Genomic DNA, 21475 nt, shown 5'->3' with positions numbered 1-21475 from the left:
TTCTGGGAAACTGACATAACATTAATAAGAGCATTCTAAACATAACTGTGTGTCTGACGAGGATTAAACGTACAGGAAACGTTTCAGTATACTGGCCATGTAACTAAAAGGATTTGAGAACTGCATACAATGTTATTTCACGTTTTATAGCTTGGAAATCTATTAATTTTGTAAAAGACCTGTTTGAAGAATACCTTATGCGTATTTGCTATTTTATTTATTTACGGACAACTGTGGATTGAATGTATCTTACAGCCAGTGATAACATACATGTCCGTTTCATCATCGTGGACAGAGACAAAACAGTGAATCCAAAATGTTTTGTAGTACTAATTTGTTATATAGTGTAGACACGAGATACCCCAGAGGACATTGCTGCTATGAAGTTGCATCAGAATACTTTGCAGACCATTGTGATGTCAAAGGTTCCACTATCAAATGTTGTCACTAGGCTCTCTGCCATTTGAACACGGATACATAGTGCTATTTTTTCATGCAAGAATCCGGTTATTATTGCTATTTACAGAATAGGTTGAACGAATAAGTTTGGATAAGTGTTATCCGACCATCGATACTTTTTATTTCATCAGTAAGCATGTGTGGTCAAAACTGCCTAAAGACAGTAAGACGACTATTGAACCTTGCATCATGCCACGACTCCCTATTGCACAACATCTGGCGGCTCCTGGGAATGTCCATGGCCCGTGGGTTATGTCTCGGTTTCAGATAGCTTCGTATTACCGTTATGGACATAGCTGATGGTTAGTTTGATTATGATTGAAATGTGATTGTCCAGTGACGCCACGTTGAAGCTTGCGGTTCCCTTTACATGAGGAACCACCGACCACCGAGTCACAACGCTCTTCATTCCGTTTTTGTGGAAGCTGTTGAGAAGATCGCTGACTTTGTGTGCAGACGATTAGGTGACAGACTCTGAAAGTTTGGTGTCGAAAGCCGGATAGGACATAACCCCCAAAGCACTGTTATCTATTCTTATCTGAGAAAGTGTAATGACATTTACCGTGTTTGTATGCATCCTGTTTCAGAAATCGGCATTCTGACTGAGATAAAAGGCTTGGTCGTGTGACGTTGTAGGTCAAAGCGAAAGCAGGTGCAAGATTACGCACAATAATGTTGTTCAGTACTCTACCGGCAACATTTAGATTATTATAAAAATGTTAAGACACTATTTTCTTCGTAACATATTTGTGATGTCATGGTTTAGACATAAAGACGACAAATATATTGATGTCAGCTTCTTTATTTTTAGGAGCAAGAGGTTTCTGTTTCAACACATACTCCTTCATCATTCACCTGATACTTTGCCCGTAGAACGAGTAAGAATATCGTCAGAAACGTCGTGTTCCTCAAAATAAAGTAGCTGCCATCCGCAAGTTCTCACCTTTATGTGTACCACTTCTAAGTGACCTTCAAAGACTTTATGGGGCGATGGGGGTATTCTAGTAGTCAAAACGTTCGCTTGTGACACCGAAGACCTGGGTTCGACTCCCCACATGGGTACACTTTCTGATGGTTTCCCGCGTCGTAATTTTGCTTGAATATTGGTAAGAAGTCGGCGCAGAAACATATTAGTCATTCGCTCACTAAGAAACTATGATTATTTTAAATATTTCCTTAAGCCTGTAGCTACGAGGTAGGATGCTTTTTGTTGATATGTCGATTTGGTTCTTCTTTCAAGCAGTGGGAACAACCTGTTAGGTCCGAATTGAAACTGGCCTTAGCAGCCCATGCTTGTGACAACGGAAGACACTAAGCTGTTAGGTTCGGGTTAAAACTGGCCTCAGTTGCCCATGCTTGTGGCAACGGAAGAAACTAAACTGTTATCTTCGGTTTGAAATTGGCCTCATTAGCAGCCAATGCTTTAGGCAACGGAAGAAACTAAACTGTTATCTTCGGGGTGAAACTGACCTCAGCAGTCCACGCTTGTGGCAACGGAACAAACTGAACTGTTATGTTCGGGTTGAAATTGGCCTCAGCACCCCATGCTTGTGGCAACGGAAGAAACTAAACTGTTAGGTTCGGGTTGAAATTGGCCTCAGCACCCCATGCTTGTGGCAACGGAACAAACTAAACTGTTATGTTCGGGTTAAAACTGACCTTAGCAGCCCATGCTTGTGGCAACGGAAGAAACTTAACTGCTATGTTCGGGTTGAAATTGGCCTCAAAAGTCCATGCTTGTGGCAAATGAAGAAACTAAACTGTTATGTTCGGGTTAAAACTGACCTCAGCAGCCCAGAAAGAAAACTAAATGTTAGGTTCGGGTTGAAACTGGCCTCAGCAGTCCATGCTTGAAACTGGCCTCAGCAGCCCGTGCTTGAGGCAACGGAAGAAAACGAAAAGTTAGGATCGAGTTGAAACTGGCCTTAGCAGCCCATGTCTGTGGCAATGGAAGAAGCTAAACTGTTAGGTTCGGGTTGAAACTGGCCTTAGCAGCCCATGCTTGCTACAAACTAAATTATAAGGTTCTGGTTGAAAGTGACCTTAGCAGCCCATGCTTGTGGCAACTGAAGAAACTAAACTGTTATGTTCGGTTTGAAATTGGCCTCAGCAGCCCATGCTTGTGGCAACGGAAGAAACTAAACTGTTATGTTCGGGTTAAAACTGACCTCAGCAGCCCAAAAAGAAAACTAAATGTTAGGTTCGGGTTGAAATTGGCTTTAGCACCCCATGCTTGAGGGAACGGAAGAAACTAGACTGTTATGTTCGGGTTGAAATTGGCTTTAGCACCCCATGCTTGAGGGAACGGAAGAAACTAGACTGTTATGTTCGGGTTGGAATTGACCTCAGCGGTCCATGTCGGTGGCAACGGAAGAAACCAACGGGACTCAGACTCACTGACGTGTTTGACGCATTTAGTCCTATACCAGTTATGGATTCACTGCACTGTCTGGTCCAGACACAATTACTGACAGACCCCCGACATAAAGCTAGAATCCTTCTTGAACTCCTCCATCAATGACTCCAGTTATATGGAGCTTCCAAGTTAATTTTCATTCTGGCAAACATACAAGTGATCTAAACCGTACCAGCTTGTATGCCCTCATAGATGCATAGAGCATCTTAAAAAGCAGTGCACCATAGTATGGCATGGGAAGTTTGGTTTTGGCTGAAGGATGACGATCTAGGCAGACATGATCCACAGCCCAGAAGGTCCTTCCAAAGGCTTTATTGTCGAGATGAGATTGAAATACCAGGGCGTTATCTATCATTTCACCACAGAACTAACCATCAGGCCTTCCTGATACGGGATAACATCACCCAAATATTGCTTTTAGTGAGTGAGTTTAGTTTTACGCAGCACTCAGCAATGTTCCAGTTATATAGAGGCAGTCTGTAAATATTCGAATCTGGACCAGACATTCCAGTGATCACCAGCATGAGAATCAACCTGCGCGAGTGGGAACCGATGATATTTGCGAACCAAGTCGAGCCTGACCACCCGATCCTATCAGTCGCCCCTTGCATGGGCTGCTGAAGACCTATTCTACCCCGGGACCTTCACGAGTCCATGGCCTCTACACCAACCCATAGCATAAATGATGGAATTATCTATACACTCTGAGGATCAATGGAAGCTGTAGGTGCTCCAAGGTAATTTGTCCTGACATATCCGTATGTTCCCGTCACCTTTATGTGCCTCAGTATGTGTTTGCGACCGTTGCCACCAGAGGTTTACCATCATGTGGCACCCTCACCATGTGATATTGATTTATAAACGGTCACTCCCACTATGAGTACTCCCAGTTTGACCACTCGTCCATTACAGAATTTGTTCTTTGATTGGCCTTTGATTACAACCTTTCTCCCCTCCGTCAGGTAGAATGTTCCACCATGATACTTATACTGGGCGTCAGTATTGAAGGATCAAGCTGTTGGTAGCATTATTTCTTAAAAGTTGTGGAATCTTTATTTTCGTTTGAAATAAATACAAATGAATGTTTTACAAACTTTCTTAACCGTATTGAAAAAGCAGTAGACCGTTGCAATTGTATTGCAATCAATACATTCAGCATTATGATGACACCCTTAGAAACTTTTCTTTACATGTGCCATCTATACAATTTGAACTTTTAATAATGATACCTACAAATAAACAATTTATACATCCGTGCCATGTCCCTGCAATGTTTATTCAGCTAATTACATAACAATGTTATGTTTTCAAATGAATATTATCACAATAAGTATTCATATCTTCGGTTCCGTTAGGCCATTGTTGTGGGAGAGTCCAAGAGAATTCCTAGGATATTGTTTATCTACCCAGGTCTGGGCAATCCTCAGCCGTTTCCTGTTCATTGCGTCGATGCTCTTGACTGCCTCAGTGAACTTAAAAAACTATTAGGGTGACTTTGTCTGATGCTCTGGTTCAGAGGGTGATGAAAACCTTCAAAAGGGTTATGTTTTCGCAGACCGTCCATCTCAAACTGGCTCCACTCAGGGATGGGGAAACGTGCGCCATCATCAACCCACACAACGTAGTCCTTCAATGTCTCACAGCCTCAGTCGAACACAACCCATTAGCACACGAACAGTAAGTTACTCGCTGACGATAAGGCATAATACAGAAAGCTAAGTGAAGCATAGTATTGCCAATAAGAGAGAGAATCACGTACAGCTGATGCCAAAGGCTTGGACACGAATACAAAAGTCCATTTATGAAGAGGATATCAGCCTGCTTTAACGTTGAGAGTGACTCGTCATACTGGGTGCCATCTCTACGATGTTCAGTCAATGCAGGACACGTCTTCCTTCTGTGTCTATTCAAGTATGACTTCACACAGGATTATGATTGTGCAATACGGGTAGTCCCCATTAGGTTTATTTCAAAGAGCAGACAAACTGGGAGTAATCAACTATACAGGTACATTATATATTATATATTTATGTTCATGAGTAGACAAAATGGGAGTACCTAGATCTTTTTATGGATAAATCGTCTTTTAATCTTTGACACACAACGTTTCGGGGTCATTTCAGATCACCTGATGAAGGAATCGTTTAACATATTTTCTTCTACCTACACTTGTAATGTCACCTTTCACTCACTACACTGTCCAATCAAACGTTTTAGAAAACAAGACAAAATAATTACTTCAGAACAGTACAGATAGACAGCTAGTACATTTCACAAGATCTCTTCAGTGCAGTATTGCCCAAGAAGGGATTTTGTCTTGCGTTATGACCACAACACACACACATAACATCACATACAACATCAGTCACGCTCTTACGGATCACAATGGACGATGAACAGTGGTTAAAATGATGTAAAGTACGTTAGAGCATGGCAGAATTCTTTTTGGTGTTTATTTATTTATTTTTTAAGATTAAACGAGTCTAAAGGGAAAGGATAAAGGTGGATATTAAAAAATAAATGAATAAAGTACAATGTATAACAATTTAAGAGTAGCACTGGACATAGAACAGACGTGTAGAAAGGAAACACAGTAAAAGAAGAAGAAACTAAAACTACTTTCGTTTGAAAAAAAAGTAACAATGCTGTGTAGGATAAATGAGACGGTGGCTCTCTTTGTTCTGAAGGAAGGCCAGAAGGAAGAAGTTTATATTTAGGATGAAGAAAGAGGTTTCTGACCTTCCGCTGGCCTAAACATGCAATGTCCTCTAAGGTGGACCTGAAATTTTGCCTGCTTATTTTGGAAAATTTGGTAAAACATAGAACACTTTGGATAAACGTTCTATAAAATAAAACAAGCGTGGATATGCTGTCATTAAAAGATCTAAGTTTTCTGAGAAATTACAGGCGTTGCTGGCACTTAGCATCGATTCTGGCTGTATTCTTGTTCCACTTGAGCTTAGCGTTTAAAACAGTTCTCAAATACGCATTGTCTGACACTATTTCTGTATCACAGTCGTGAATAGGCACATCCAGAAGTCCGAAAGGCTATTATCATGTCTTTTGTCTTTCTAGTATTCAGGACAAGAAAGGTATCGTCACACAAGGCAGTACGTGAGTGACCTCCAAACATTTAAGTCTTGGCCATGATGAAGGTTAAGCATTTGCGACGAATAAATTAAGATAAAGCAAAATCCTTGTTTTTTTTCTGGCACATGATCGTGGGAATCATCATCTTGTCACTGACCCCTGGCTGCTGACGCATATAAGCTTGTGGCACAGCAGGACAAGGTATTCATTTGGAAATGCCGCGCCTTACAGCGTTGTTGTGGATCTTTCCCGCATTGTGCATTGCAAGTGCTGCAAGTGAGTATGCACTTTCACGCTCTTTGAAGTTTCATCAACCTGTATATAGAGAACTGACTGATATACCGAACTGTTTCCTTTGTCCTGGCCAATTACTGTATATTTTAGTCGAAATGCATCCTATTAAGTGCACTAACTACACACACAAAACAACCCACTCCGTTACACCCATCAGTTCGCTATTATCGTATTTACTGTACAGTAAGTAACCAGAAAAAAAGGAACCCACTTCTTTACACCTGTCACTTCGTTATTACCGTGTTTTACTGTGCAGTAACCGGGAAACACAACCCACTTCTTTACACCCCTCACTTCGTTATTACCGTGTTTTACTGTGCAGTAAGAAACCAAGAAACACAACCCACATCATTACACCGCTCAGTTCGTTAATACCGTGTTCGTTATTGTCGTTGTATCAAAGCAGATAACGTAGACATGAATGTCTTTCAAATCTTATGTTACATATCAGTGTTTTCTTTTTTTCACAGAAACCACGCCAACAGCCGAACATGGTGAGATCAGGCTGTTTTTTCACATTAGTGATCCTGTCCCTAAAATTTGCATATTTATATGCCTTAGTCTGAAATGCAGCTTCGTCGGTAATATTTATAGATGTTTTAAAAATGTTCCTGGGAACGTCAGATTTAAACCTAGGTCTAGATATTCGAAGCTCGTTTAGCCCTAAGATAGTTGTAAGTTCATGTCAATGTATGGCACTTACGACTATCTTAGCTCTTATTGAGCTTCGAAAATCTAGGCCCTGGCAAATATATTTAAAAGCCCCCACAGAATCACAATCCACGTTGGCAGTTGAAACATTTAACTCAGATCCTATATCCCGACAGGAAAATGTCCTGATGGCTGGCTACCCTTCTACAATGAGGCACACAGGTGCTATTTCCTCAGCAGTACCAACAAGTCATGGCCAGATGCTTTATCAGATTGCCAGCGACAGGGAGCAGATCTTCTAAGCATCCACAATAACGAAGAGAACACATATGTTTCAAGTACGTATGGATTCAATTACAACAAACTAACAAAATATGCGTCCATATTGCTTTCACAGTATTGTCCTCAACAAATAAAGTAGTTCTTAAATTCGGGATATACATCAGAGTGGTACAATATCGGCACTTCAGAGTCGGATGACATCATTCTTATATATTGCTATGTCTCTAATCACATTTCGTAAACTTTCCTCACTTTGATTTTGTTAATGTAGCTGTTAAATGGCACAGACAAAAACGTGATATTCAAAACCTTATTCATTCAGTACTTTAGAACTATTCATTCATTGTTTCTCACTGTTCAAGCACTATATAAGCCATCCCAAGGCACTAATCCCAAGTAATACGCCATCGTTCTAGAGGACACCTCTTGCTGATTTGAGACATCGTTATTTCAGCTTCAGTCACTCAAGAACGGACATGGATTGGACTTAACGACAGGAACCACGAAGGAGTTTTCAGATGGGCTGATGGTTCACCCTTAAATTTTGCCCATTGGCATGCCGGTAATATTGTCCTTAAACAAAATTCCTAGTTTTCAGATGGACTGATGGTTCACTTTGAAATTTCATCCGTTGCCATTTTTTCCGGTAATAATGATTGGTAAATTTCTTCAGATCCTTTAGCATGAGTTGGTTGTAAGGTAGGAACTTCTGTAAGTTGGTTATTTAACTCTCTCGTCAGTCGGTGAATGACTTTTTCCATTCGTTCCTGCAACGGGCGTCTGCAAGTTCTTGTCGGTTCGCTGAGGGTCGTGGTCGTCTTCTCACCTGGCGATTCAGGTGATCCCATAAGTGCTCCACAGGGTTTAAATCCGGTGAGCCTGCTGACCATAGCAGAACTTTGACATGCTAGGCGTTCAATAAATCCTGGACAAGTCGCACTGTGTTGGACCTGGCGTTGTCTTACTGCAGAACCGTTGGCTTTTTTTGCTGACGAAGAAATGGTATTACCACGGATTGAAGAATGACATCTCTGTATCCCTGAGCGTTCAAGGTTTCACGCATTAAGACCAGTCATGTACGCTGATTCCCACAAATGGCTCCCCACACCATCACACCGCCTCTTCCAAAAAAATGCACTTCTTTGACGCAGTTCGGCACTAGTCTTTCTACCCCTGTGACGGCATACTTGCACCCAGCCTTCAATATAGAACATGGTGAATCGACTTTTGTCTGTGAAAAAAGGACTTGCTGCCGATTCCACGCACAGGGTGTGATAGCTCTGATAGCTGCTGCACGCAGACGTCATAGCACGGTACGTCGACTGATGACATGTCCTAGAGCCGTTGCCGCCGTTTCCGTTGCCATGATGACCCGCTTGCGCGGATGATGAGAACGCAGATAGCGTTTTTCCCTGTGCAGTCGTCACACGTCTTGGGTGTTGCCAGTCTGCCTGTAACACTAGAATAGCTTGCTGATGGTACAGTTTAGGGCCCTTGCAATATGGCTGTTGTTGGCGCCCATCTGGCTTTCTGTCAGCTGAGATGTATGGTCACCTTTTTATTCCAGTTCTCGACAAGCCTTTTGCAAAACCTCCAAGATGCACGTTTTGCCATTTTTTTGCAAATTCAAGGGCGAACCGTTTCGGCCTAAATGGTTTACTAGCTTAAACAACTTTCCCCAAACATGAAAATAAAAAATAGTGTTCACTTTCTGTTGCTCATGGGTTTAAGTAGTATATACAATGGGGGTTTTAAAACACTTTCAAGAAAAGTCTCTACAAAGCCTTATTTACTAAATAAGGCTTTGGTTGGGCCCTTAGCTCTTGCTACTATTACCCCTACTACTTAACGTGTGTTGGAGGTAACACTGTGCCGTACGGTACGATCAATACACGTTTATATCAATGAAACAGTTTAACGTGAACCGCCTACGATCACTTTGGTGTTCGTAATAAAGGCTTGCTGGGCTTTTTGTATCCCCTGTTCTATGTACTTTTTTTTCTCGTCCTCGCTGATAGCAGACTTACGAGACTTGGACCGAATATCTTGTTTCATTCCGTTATATTTTGTGAGTTCAGAGAGGATTGAACGAAACTCCTCTTCTGAGATCTTACTATCAGTGAGTGCCGTGGAAATACGCTCACTCACTGTGTTCAGCTTTGCTTCGGCCAGAACCCTGATCTCGTCGTGTTTCAATGCCTTACGATGCAGTCTGCGTGATACTAACTTAAGCGCCAACCCTGCCAACCCTGCCACCCCAGCTGTTATTTCAATACCTAGCACTATAGGTGCGGCCACGATGGTAGCTAACAACCCAACGCCTGCCGCCCCTAGTCCCATGCTGGTTGCCATAAGGGTAGTGTCAGCCCCGTCCACGATATTGAAAGCTCTATGGTACTTTTTATATAGTGCTTTCCGCGTGTCACGGTCTTGTTCTAGTTGGCGTTTCACATCACATAACTGCCTCAAGCGGAACCCATCTACGGTTTCCAGCGTCTTCGCTACTTCCTCTACGACTGGGTACAGACCCATCCTATAATATATATTATGAAAGATATTTTAATTGGGTTTCAGTTAAAAATCTATTAATGAATTTGAAGTCTACAAGATCTAGATTATTAGTCAGGGTAATAGGTGAGAGTCTAATAGAATTTCCTGTTGTAATAAAAACCCCACTGAGGCTTATTAAGCGGTTTATAGGGTCCACGTGGGTATCCTGTTGTATAACAATACGACAATATTGGTCTCGGTGTTCGTCAAACCAGTGTATTGACACCCCGGGTAAAATTTGGTGTGCTCTTGAGGTGTTTTCATTGTCTAAATAAAAGAAGACTTCTATGATGAGTGTGAAAGGGACTAATATTCTATCAAGATAGCTGCTATAAGTATTATTGCTAAATGTTAATTTATTTTTTTTTACAGACTTTAACCTATTTTTTTCGATACCAATAGTTATCATGTATAATTCACTCTCCGGAATGAAATCCCCGGGCCAGATACCGTTATTCCTAATCTTAGAGACCAACTCCAATTCTTCCACCCCATCTTTTAATGTGATATAAGGTGAGGCGAATGTTAAGTTGATCAGCCATTTGGGCTCTTTAAAATCTGATAACGACACCCGTCTGTACACGTTGTCTTTCAAGTGCAGGATATATAAGGTGTCTTCCTCACCAGGCTGATCGAATCCCTCCGTATCTCCTAGGTCGTTAAGCGTAGTGTTGGGATGATTGGTCATTATTATACTATTACGATATAATTTCCAACTGGTTTTCTGATAATAATTCAGGGGTGAACTTCATACCCATGAAGTGTATGTTGTCAGGCAGGAAGATCTTGGTTAGTGATATCTTGTTTTCCACGATCACGTTGACCCCCTGCAGACTGGTGTTGGAGCCGACACTCACCCGCACGTAAACGTTGCAAACTTGATACTGGTGTCGTTTCACCCACCCGAGTTTGATCCCCTTCACGATCTCGACATCATTCACCGATGGTTCCCCTAGGTAGACTTTGATGATTAGTGTTGAGTTTGCCGGTAGACTCTCTAGTATCTTGACCACGCCTTCGAATTCAGACACCAACTGTAATGCCACGTTTTGTATGGCCGGTTTACTCGATAGCATGTGGGCTGCCATAGTGTTGAGTGGGCTGACGACTACGCTACGTCTCTCAGTTGGGACGTAAGCCACGAGCAGGGTTCCATTGTTCACGACTTTGTTTAGGTGGTTGTCTTTGTTATCCGTGAATACGTAGGGGGAGCCGAGCCTAATATTGAGAAACCAGTCGTTATCAGGTAACAACACCCACTTATCATCTTCGGTGAAGACGAGCATATATGGCTTGTTTCGGGCGACGGTAGTGCTCTCAACATCGTCTAAGTCGAACAGTTTACCCCCGAACGATGGGTATATTATCCAGTTATTACCGGTGTTGACAAGGGCGTACTTAGTGTTGATTTTTGCTCTTGTGGTATCTACTATATCATTTAGGGTTCCACCGGAGGGGATTTCAACGCGTTTGTAAATGTTGTTTTTCAGTTGCAAGGCGTACGATTTACCATCTACTCCGGGAGCATCGAAACCGCGCGTGTCTCCGAGGTCGGAGATCCCGATATTGACGCATTTTTTCACTCCGGGCCCTTGTGCGCTGGTCATTTTACATGAAGCGTTAAGCTGAGGTATCCTATATTTACAGGATTATGATTTATATCTAACACCGATATTATCAGCTCAGATATGTTGCCCTGGGTTAATCTCTTATACTGCCGTGGTGAAAACGACTCGGTTCTACCGTCGTTGTATTTCTCAGTTTTCACCGGCACTGCTCTCAGTATAGTGGAAGGGTGACCTCCTTGAATGTTGTACGTTGTGCTCACCTGACCGAGATGAATGTACAGCTCTCGGTACGGTACTAGGTCGGGTAACTTCGTGCCTGTGACGGTTGTTGTTGGTTTTATCTCGTCAGGAGACATACCGAGTATCCTCGCTAATGGTCGGCCGAGCCTCAAGGAGGTTCTTCCGTTGTTGATTAACACCACTGTGCCGTTTGAGTCGTTCATCTTGAGTTCGGCTCCCAGGGGTTTGAAGACCTCGTCGTTTAGAGAGCACACGCTGTAGTAGCCGTCAGTTATCTGACTGCGAGCCCCACTGACGAACAGCTTATTGTTGCTGGCGTTGATGTTAGTCCATTGCGGTAGGTAGGTGATATCGCAGAGTGCGACTTCGAGTTGGCCTGACGTGTTATCGATCGCGTGCGTCAGCTGAACGGCCTCACCGCTCGTTATTCCTGGAAGTGTTATGTACATGTTAGAGTATATATGCTCATTATATAAGAGTTTTAAAATGTTGTTTTACCCTAAACTGGACGTAGATTTCTCCCCCATGAAGATCGTGGTTGCTCCTGGGTTGTATTTCAATGTCCAGCTTTTAGATGTGTTCGATAAGTATAAGCTTTCGGTGACTAACGTCAAGGCAGTCCACGCTTGGTTCAACAACCCTATGCAGTTCTGGCAGAATCAATTAAACTTTGCCGTGTGGTGCGCTACAACGGGGTGTGGTGTGACATTGACCGACACTCGGCGTGGACCACTGAGTCAGTCTGTGTTCAAGTTCCACGTGTACTACCAGGTCAGACGTATCCTTAAAGAGATCAGCGCCCCCCTCCCACAGGACAAAGCGTGGGACGCAACAAACAACCCGTACGATAGACGGGTCTACGAACGTATTTGCAATGAATTCGAAATAAACCCGAAGACGGATTGGCGTTTGCCGGGGCTGAACCACGGGTTGGGTATTCCTTACAGCGATGGGCTCTCAGTAAATGCATTTAAGAAAGATTTACTAACAAACTTTATGAAACGAAAAATGTTTAGTACTGAGAATTTTTTCCATGTATTAGATGATATTGTTCCTAAACCTACCAAATATGGACCAAAACCAGTGAAAGATGCAAGTGATGATTTAGTGAAACGAGGTATACTTAGGCAGGACTTTGCTTTGTCGAGTAATGAATGGAGGGATGATCGTATGAATTTTGAAGGTGGTGTTGCTTTCATAATCCAGAAAGTGGAGCAGTCAACCGCAGACGGGTGGAAAATGTTTATGCTGGATATGTCGAAAGGATTCACTCGTGCCGGGGTAGTCAGGTTGAACGACTCGATTCGAACTTACGTGTGGGCGCTGTTGGGTGCGCAGTCGATGACGCGTTCCAACATCATCAGTAAGGGAACTGCTTACGACGCTCAGAAACAGTTCGTTTCCAACGTTGAGGATGCTATCAATTCTCCAGTTGATCTCCCGCGGGCCATCGACCGTTACCAAAACGTGTTAGAATACGCCAGATCGAAAGTCAATTACGTGTTCGGCGTGGGGCTGTACATGGCTCCGAGTGATATGCAACTGAGAGTAAAAAAAGTGGTGGGTTATAACAACAAAATAGTCATAGCCACGGCGGATCAAAAGTTGGGTATCAACCCCGATATTAACACCCCCTATATCCCACACATCCCACCACGTGAAACGGGTATAGTGGCGCCACCCCCGGAGTCTAAAGTTCATGTGGGGGTACCCCCCACACACCCCCATATTCAGGCCTCCAATCATATTGATAGTAAAACGGCCCTGGTGGTTGGTGGGGTAGCTTTGGGGCTTATTTGGTTAAAAATTTCTTAGCCGCTACGTACACCAGACCCGCCACGGCGACGATGGCTGCCCACAGGTTTTGACTGAGCCACGTGGCAGTTTTAGCCAGAGCGCCCAATAACCTCGAGACGATGCTACCCAGGATACCGGGAAGGGCTTCGGCGGCTTTACCAGCCAGTTTAGCTAGGCCTTCCCCAAGCAGGCCCCACAGTACCCCCTGTCAGTGACACCACCAGGGTTGATATGATGAAACCCAATGCAGTCAGAATGCTGGCGATGGTGATCCCTTGCTCCCGGAACAATATCCGAATCCTGTCTGCTAACGTGGTGTCTCGGTGGAGGACTTGATTGATGGTTTCCCGCACACGGTTGGTCTGGGATCTAAGCTTTTCTTTGTAGCCGGACGCTGTCTCCAACCAGGTCTGCCTTTCATCTTCCAAATTACGTATTCGTTCCTCGATGGTGGCTTTCATAGAATCGTCCTCAGTTTCACCGAGTTTTTTCTTTTCATAGGCGATGTGGTCGTCTATCTCACTCATTTTGGCCGTGCTTTTCCAGAGCTGACCACGAATGGTTTGCATCAACAGGTCCAACCCCTTCAGTTCCCGAAAGGTAATTTCGAGACCCGGGAAGGGCTTGTTCTTGTAGTCGGCCAACACCTTTTCAATATCATAAGTCATGTTTTGATCCGATGTGGCGTCCCTGATGCCTTCCAGACTTTGAACTAACTTCGGAGAAATCTTAGGTCGCGCGCCACCGTAATCTATGAAGCCTAGTTCATCGCGGACAAAGTTACTCTTATATAGACTGCTCAGTGTTGATAAAGCAAGCGGTTTTCTCGTGTGTTTATGCATGAGATCGATCTCCGGGTGAGCCTTCAAACGCAGCGTGCCATTGCTATCGAGGGTAAACCTGGAATAGTTCCTTCCCGACGGCTTGAGTTTGGATTTATTTATGAGTTCGTCACCTTGCGATAATGAGGTCTCCTGGTCATCATTGAATGCCTGGGCACTATCGTCCCACATATCATCCATAGGTATGTCTTCATCCATTAGTATTAAAAATATATTTCATTTATATAACAATGTACGGCAGAAAATTAGATCCTTTCAGAAGATTGAGAGAGCCATTAGGCGCCAGAGCCGTGCGCCAGTCGGTGACCATCACCAACAATCCCAGCAAGATAGACCAGAATCAAACTCTGCTGGTTAGATTTCCAAACCTTGGTGAGAATGACCTCATTGTACCAGGCACTGTTCGACTGGCGTTCAATATCACGTTGACCTCCGACAACGACAAATGCGAGCTAGTGCGGAACGTGGGTCGAGCTATCATCAAGAAAACGACCGTCAAGATCAGCGGTAACGAGGTGCTGAGTATCGACGACAGCGACGTGTTTCACTGCTACGGGGATCTCTGGAAAAGCGAGGGAGAACGAGTCAATGATGTGTACCAGGGTATCAGCAAATCAACCCGGTCGCGCATAGGGTATGCCTTCACGACAGACCAGCTAGACAAGCTATCGGATGGTGAAAAGGCCATCGCTCGAGCATACGGGAATCGATTTTGCGTGCCGCTCGACTTCGAGTTGCTCACGGGACACGCGCCGTTTTACCAGGCCGCGCTGGGTGATAGGCTCGAATACGAGCTCACGTTTAACGACTATAGCAAAGTAGTGCGTACGCCGAACGGTGATGAGGCCAGTTATGCCATAGACAACATCTCTCTGGAGTTCGACATGGTCACTAGCCCGGAGCTGGCCAGGCAGGTTCGAAGCCAGTACTCTGGGAAGATGGCTATCCTGTACGATCGCGTACTGAGGCATAGATCAGTCGTGCGAGATAAGAGCGACACTGTGTGGAATATCAACCTGAACGTGCCGGCGCGATCGATGAAAGGTATCCTGGTCGTCCCAGTGGAGGATTACGAGCCATTCCGGAGGGACAGCGAGAAGTTTTTCAACCCCGAGATTGAAAAGGTGGAAGTGACCATCGAGGGCGTGCCCAACCAGCTGTTCAGTCATGGTATGAGACCACACCAGCAGTGGGATGAGATAAAAAAGCTACCAGTGGGGGATTACATAACAAAGGACCTGGACCTAGGCTCCGTGCAGATCGGTGAATACCTGACCACCAAGTACGCCCTATGGTTGGACATGCGATCCACGGATGATGATAAACTGCACGGTAGCGGTCGCCGTATAGATAACGGCAGCGAAGGGATAACCATCCAGATTACTAAGAAGGCTCAACCCGCTGGTAAGTTGAAATTATATCTGTACGTTATTATGGACGCGCAACTTAATATAGACAATGGGAGATTCGTGCAAGCCATCTACTGATGGGGGGTACCCCCCACTCCCCACTGACCCACACTGCGCCATAGTGTGCGGGCAGACTGGCTGTGGGAAGACCGTTTTCGTCTTGGATATGTTGGAGGGTTACTACAAGGATGTGTTCGATAACATCGTTATCATGTGCCCTACTCTGAGCATGAATAAAACGTACGCTCGACCTTGGGTGATGACGGACCCGGACGTACACAAAATCGACCCTGGAACACGCCTGCAGGACTGGTTGAAAGCTCTTCACGAGAAATTTAAAGGGGAACCGACGCTGTTCATACTGGACGACTGCAGCGCTAATCGCGAGATAACAAAAAAGAGAGACATGCTATCGTACCTGGCCTTCTCCGGCCGGCATGCAAATCACAGCGTCTGGGTGCTAACGCAGAAGTTCAACTCGGTGTTGAAAGACCTCAGGGAGCAGACGCGATGGGTGGCCTTATTTCACTGCAAGGACAGGGATTCGTTCGAGGAGTGTTTGAGAGAGAACGATGTGATGAGCAAATTAGAACGGGAACGGGTGAAGAAACAGCTCGCTGAAACTAAACACGCTAAGCTCGTGCTCAAGACCGACCAACCAGTAGCATATAGGGTGTGCTAAAGCTAAGCAAAGCTAAGCTAAAGCTAAGCAAAGCTAAGCTAAAGCTAAGCAAATGCTAAGTATAGCTATGATATTTGAAGTGTTTGTCGTGTGCAACTTAACCTTCATTTCTCTGTGTTTTGTCTGCATCGGGTATTATATAGTTAAAACTAAATCTTACTTGTTATATTATAAGATGGAGTGTGAGGAATTGCTCGAACAATTGTTGGTACCTGAGGGTGTGGGGGTCTCCCCCACTGATGACAAGCGAGAGAAACTGGTGGCGTTGGCTGTTGGCGGCAAAGCCAAACATTACTTTGGAGACTACACTACGGATAAAATTCACAAAATGTCAGCCGAAGAAATCGATAAGCTGTACGCTAGATACGAGTCCCGGCTCGGAGCAGAAATGACAAAGACAATAGGATCGGCTATGACCCAGATATACACCGGTATTGTATCATACTTCCTTCCCATTCCACCAGAGCGCCGACTTTACCTGTGGGAGGACCTCGAGAAAGACCCTTTTATCGAACACGCCGTGAGTTCTATCAGCTGCGGGCTGTACCACAAATATGGTATGTTGTTGGCTCCAGTGACGGCGGCGATTATCACGGCAAAGCATTGTCAATTTGAGAGAAAAAATAATAATAATAGTATAGATGGATGCTGCTCCCGAGGTGATACCCCCCACAGTGAGGGAAGCCCCTCCCGAGGTGAGGGAAGTGACCCCTTCACAGGAGACCAGGGAACCAGTGGGGGAAGTGACCCCAACAGTAACCAGACAGAAGAATCCTAAGAGAGTAGCTGCCGGTAAAAAACGGTGGTGTAACCAACATAAAATTATTACAGTGACCAACCAAACCCGACTGTTGTTGGCTGTAGGCATAACTGCTGCCTTGGCTATCTCGTGGTTATATAGTGAGGGAAACCCTCACCGTGAGGTGGTACCCCCCAACAGTGAGGTAACCCCCACTGTCGACCCGCATATCATGTTATAATTTAAAATATTGTTATATATACATAATGTCTGAGGGGAAAACGTTCGTCAACGACGCATACCACGCCACACTGGTCGCCAGTCTAGCAGTAGGGTACGCTCGGTTGACTAAAATGGTGCTTAAACAACCAACTATCAAGCTAGATTTCAACCTGCAGGATATGGGTATGCTCATAATGAACCTTGGTATGGCGATGGCCACAAAAGACATCCTAGTAAAACAAGGGATAATACCTGATAATATAATGAAATAAATATAGGATGGCCACGATAGCTATGATGTCGGTGGGGCGTTAGTGAATGCCCTGGCATTTTCCGGGAGTAATTTCCTCTTCTCGAAACTACGAGATGATCACGGGGCTGAAATACAGGAAGAAAGGAAGCGGCACGATCTCGCTACTGAGAACTTACAAAAGGCACAGGCCGAGTACGCTAAAAAACGCCTCCAGAGGATCGATTTTATTAACGAACAACTCCAGCGTGAAAACCATGCCGTTCAAACATTCAACGATGTCGATGAAGCAATGAAAGAATACTACCTACTAACTGGTAAACGATTGGAAACGCTCAATAAACCCACACTCGCTCAGTACTACACACCATCCAAGGGACAAATGAATCGTGAACTGGGCTTCATAGTGTTGGGCATAGCAGCTACTGCGTTGGTTGCGAAGCAATTAAATTAAATACCTATATAAGTAAACATGAGACCCGCTCCATACCGATGTGAATACATACTTATGGGGAAGACCGAGGCCTGTGGTAGGAAATGTAGGAATCAGGGGTTCTGTTGTTTCCATATGGGAAGTCCTAACTACACGTGTTCTGTGTGTGGTATCAGGGTTAAAGGGCACTACTGTCTATGTAAAGCTCACGGAGCGAACGTAGTCAGACATCAACTCATCTACGAGAATAAAAAGGACTACATAAAAGAACGTAGGCGACTGCTCAAGATAGACTCCAAATAAATGTTTTACTCAGCCACATATTTTTTATCAAGGTTACCTCCCTTTACTGTGACCCAATTAGACATTGGTTATGTTAGGTGTAAACACTATGACTACTGTACGCGAGCTTAAGCGGGTCGCAAAACAGAGAGGTGTGATCGGGTATTCTCGAATGCGGAAGTCAGCATTGTTGAGATTACTAGGTTTAGAAGCCCCTCCTACGGTAAAACAATTAAAAGCTCAAGCAAAACAGCTTGGATACACGGGTTATTCAAACCTGGGGAGAGCCGGGTTAGTTGAATTGTTATCACATACCCCCGTTCCCACTGTAAAACAACTGAAAGCCGAGGCACACGATTTGGGTTTAGGCGGGCATTCCCGTATGAGAAAACCACAGCTTGTAGAATTATTACGACAGAATAGAGCTATTGACCTACAGTTCGTGCGCACTGAGCGCGCTGTAGGCAACTATTTGAGAGGTTGGCGCATGCACGTTGATAGAAACATAGACATTACAGATATCAAGCCTCTGATAGCTGATAAGGTCAACCAGGAACTAAATAACCTAGGAAGTATCAAGTTTCAGATCACAGTGAAAATGTCGCTCGATAAGCAGGTTGGGGGCCCCACAGGGACCACTGAGTATGTTCAGCCTTACTTCCGAGGTAAACAAGAGGTCGTCACACATACAGAGACCATTGACGCATCAATCGATACCAGTTTTCAGCAGATACGAGAATACCTAGAACGCTACACACACTTGAGGTCCGGGTGGGCTGTAGATAAAATCGATAATGTCTATCTAGACATAGCTAACTACGTGCCGTTCAGAGGCGGATCATACCTAGCCTTGCCCCCCTACTATAGGAACAAACATACCATAGTAAACATTAAGAATAGAGGAAACGATTGCCTGAGGTTAGCTATCAGGTCAGCCTTATTTCCAGCTGACACTAATCCGAACAGGTCTTCTAATTATCCTCAGGATGATGGGCTCAACTGGGATGGTATAGATGAACCCACCCCCATATCCCAGATCACTAAAGTAGAAAAACAGAATAATCTGGCTATAAATGTCTTTGGGCACGAAGGTAACACAACAATAGTACACAGGGTCAGCCCGGTGAAGGATCGCCAAGTTATCAATATATTCATGATCCAGCGAGGTGACAAGTATCACTACACATGGATAAAACACTTTAGCAGGCTGTTGTATGACCAATCGGCACACAGAGAAAAGACCCACTTCTGTGAACGATGCCTACATGGCTTCACACGAGCTGATTTATTAGAATCCCACCGGGAGGATTGCCAAGGTGTGGGGCAGACGGCCATACGAGTCGACATGCCTAAGGAAGGTGATAATATCCTAAAATTCGGTAACCACAAGAACCAAATGTCTGTGCCTTATATCATATACGCCGACTTTGAAGCCTTGGTGGTGGTGGGGGATACCCCCACACCCCCCAGTGGTAGCTTTATCCACAAAACACAAGAGCATAAAGCCTGTGGGTTTGGATACATTGTCGTCCGTTGTGACGGGGAAACGAAAGCCCCGGTAGTGTATAGGGGCCCTGACGCGGCTGAAAGGTTTCTAAAGTGTTTGCAGGAGGAAGAAAAAATTATTAGGAATACATTGTATAGAATCGCTCCCATGCGTATGACCCGAGTCGACAGGCTAGCTCACGCTAGTAGCACTAACTGTCACGTGTGTGACTCACCACTTAACGGTGATTCGGTGAGAGATCACTGCCACATAACTGGTAAGTATAGAGGCGCCGCTCACAGCGCGTGCAACCTCAAGCTTAAAATCAACCCTAAGACAATAAACATCCCCGTTGTCTTTCACAACTTGAGAGGGTACGACTCACACTTGATCATGCAGGCCATCGCGAAAATCGATGGTAATATAACGTGCATCCCCAACAACATGGAGAGATACATCTCCTTCAGCTTAAACGGACTTAGGTTCATTGACTCGTTTCAGTTCCTCCTGTCGTCACTCGACAGTCTGGTCAAGGCCAACAATACCTTCCCTATCACTGATCGATACACAGACGCCGAGACTAGACCCCTGCTTATGAGGAAGGGTGTGTACCCCTATGAGTACATGGATAGTTGGGTCAAGTTCACCGAGACCAGACTACCCCCTATTGACTGCTTTTATAGCAAGCTGAATGAGGCGTCCGTCTCACGAGATGATTACTCGCACGCGACTAACGTATGGAATAAACTGGGTTGTAAGAACCTGGGTGATTATCACGACCTGTACTTGAGGACAGATGTACTGCTGTTAGCCGAAGTGTTTGAGACGTTTAGGCGAACGTGTTTCAAGCAGTATAAACTCGACCCCGCATGGTATTACACCAGCCCAGGTCTGTCGTGGGACGCCTTGCTTAAAAAGAGCGGAGTTAATTTGGAATTGCTCACAGATTACGACATGCACCTATTCATTGAGAAAGGCTTGCGAGGTGGGATTTCCATGGCATCCAAACGATACGCGAAAGCAAATAATCAATACGTGAAAGGTTACGATCCTAACAAGCCAACCAATCACATTCTCTACCTCGACGCCAACAACCTGTACGGCTGGGCCATGAGCCAGTATCTACCTACAGGGGGATTCGAATGGGTACCCCACGTTGATGTTATGGGGGTTGCACCAGATTCGAACAAAGGTTATATCCTCGAGGTTGACTTAGAGTATACCAAGGAATTACACACATCGCACAACAGCTACCCCCTGGCCCCCGAACGTATGAGAGTTAACCCAGACTGGATGTCTGAGTACCAACATAACTTGTTAGGTGGGCGTGTGACAGACGTTGAAAAACTCGTGCCTAACTTAATGAATAAGACCAAGTACATCGTTCACTATCGCAACCTACAGCTGTACCTGTCGTTGGGTATGAGGCTGACCAAAATACACAGGGTGCTCATGTTCGACCAGAGCCCATGGATGGAGCCCTACATCAGAATGAACACAGACCTACGAAAAAAAGCCACCAGTGATTTTGAGAAAAATCTCTACAAGCTCATGAACAACTCGGTGTTTGGTAAGACTATGGAGAACCTGAGGAAACGCGTGACCGTGAAGCTGGTTCGGTCGAGTGAGGAAGACAAGCTCAGGAGATTGATAGCCAGTCCGGCATTCAACCGTAGTAAGATATTCACAGACAGCCTGGTTGCCCTACACATGAAGAAAAGCCACATAAAATTCAACCGGCCTGTTTACGTGGGGATGAGCATCCTCGATTTATCCAAACACC

General features: G+C 44.7%; 1 protein-coding gene across 1 annotated transcript in view; it reads left to right on the top strand.

The window, feature by feature from the left end:
* Positions 1-7092: 7092 nt before the first annotated feature.
* Positions 7093-21475, top strand: part of LOC137282675 (von Willebrand factor D and EGF domain-containing protein-like) — a 37954-nt gene continuing 23571 nt past the window's right edge. The window contains exons 1-2 of the mRNA XM_067814462.1: positions 7093-7248; positions 7647-7754. The gene's annotated coding sequence lies outside the window, so the exon portion shown is untranslated. The remainder of the gene's footprint in view (positions 7249-7646; positions 7755-21475) is intronic.

The sequence above is a fragment of the Haliotis asinina genome, chromosome 4 (genome assembly GCF_037392515.1).
Source record: "Haliotis asinina isolate JCU_RB_2024 chromosome 4, JCU_Hal_asi_v2, whole genome shotgun sequence".
Lineage (NCBI taxonomy): Eukaryota > Metazoa > Mollusca > Gastropoda > Lepetellida > Haliotidae > Haliotis > Haliotis asinina.
Note: the sequence above shows the minus strand (reverse complement) of the source record. Positions and strands in the feature narration are given on the sequence as shown.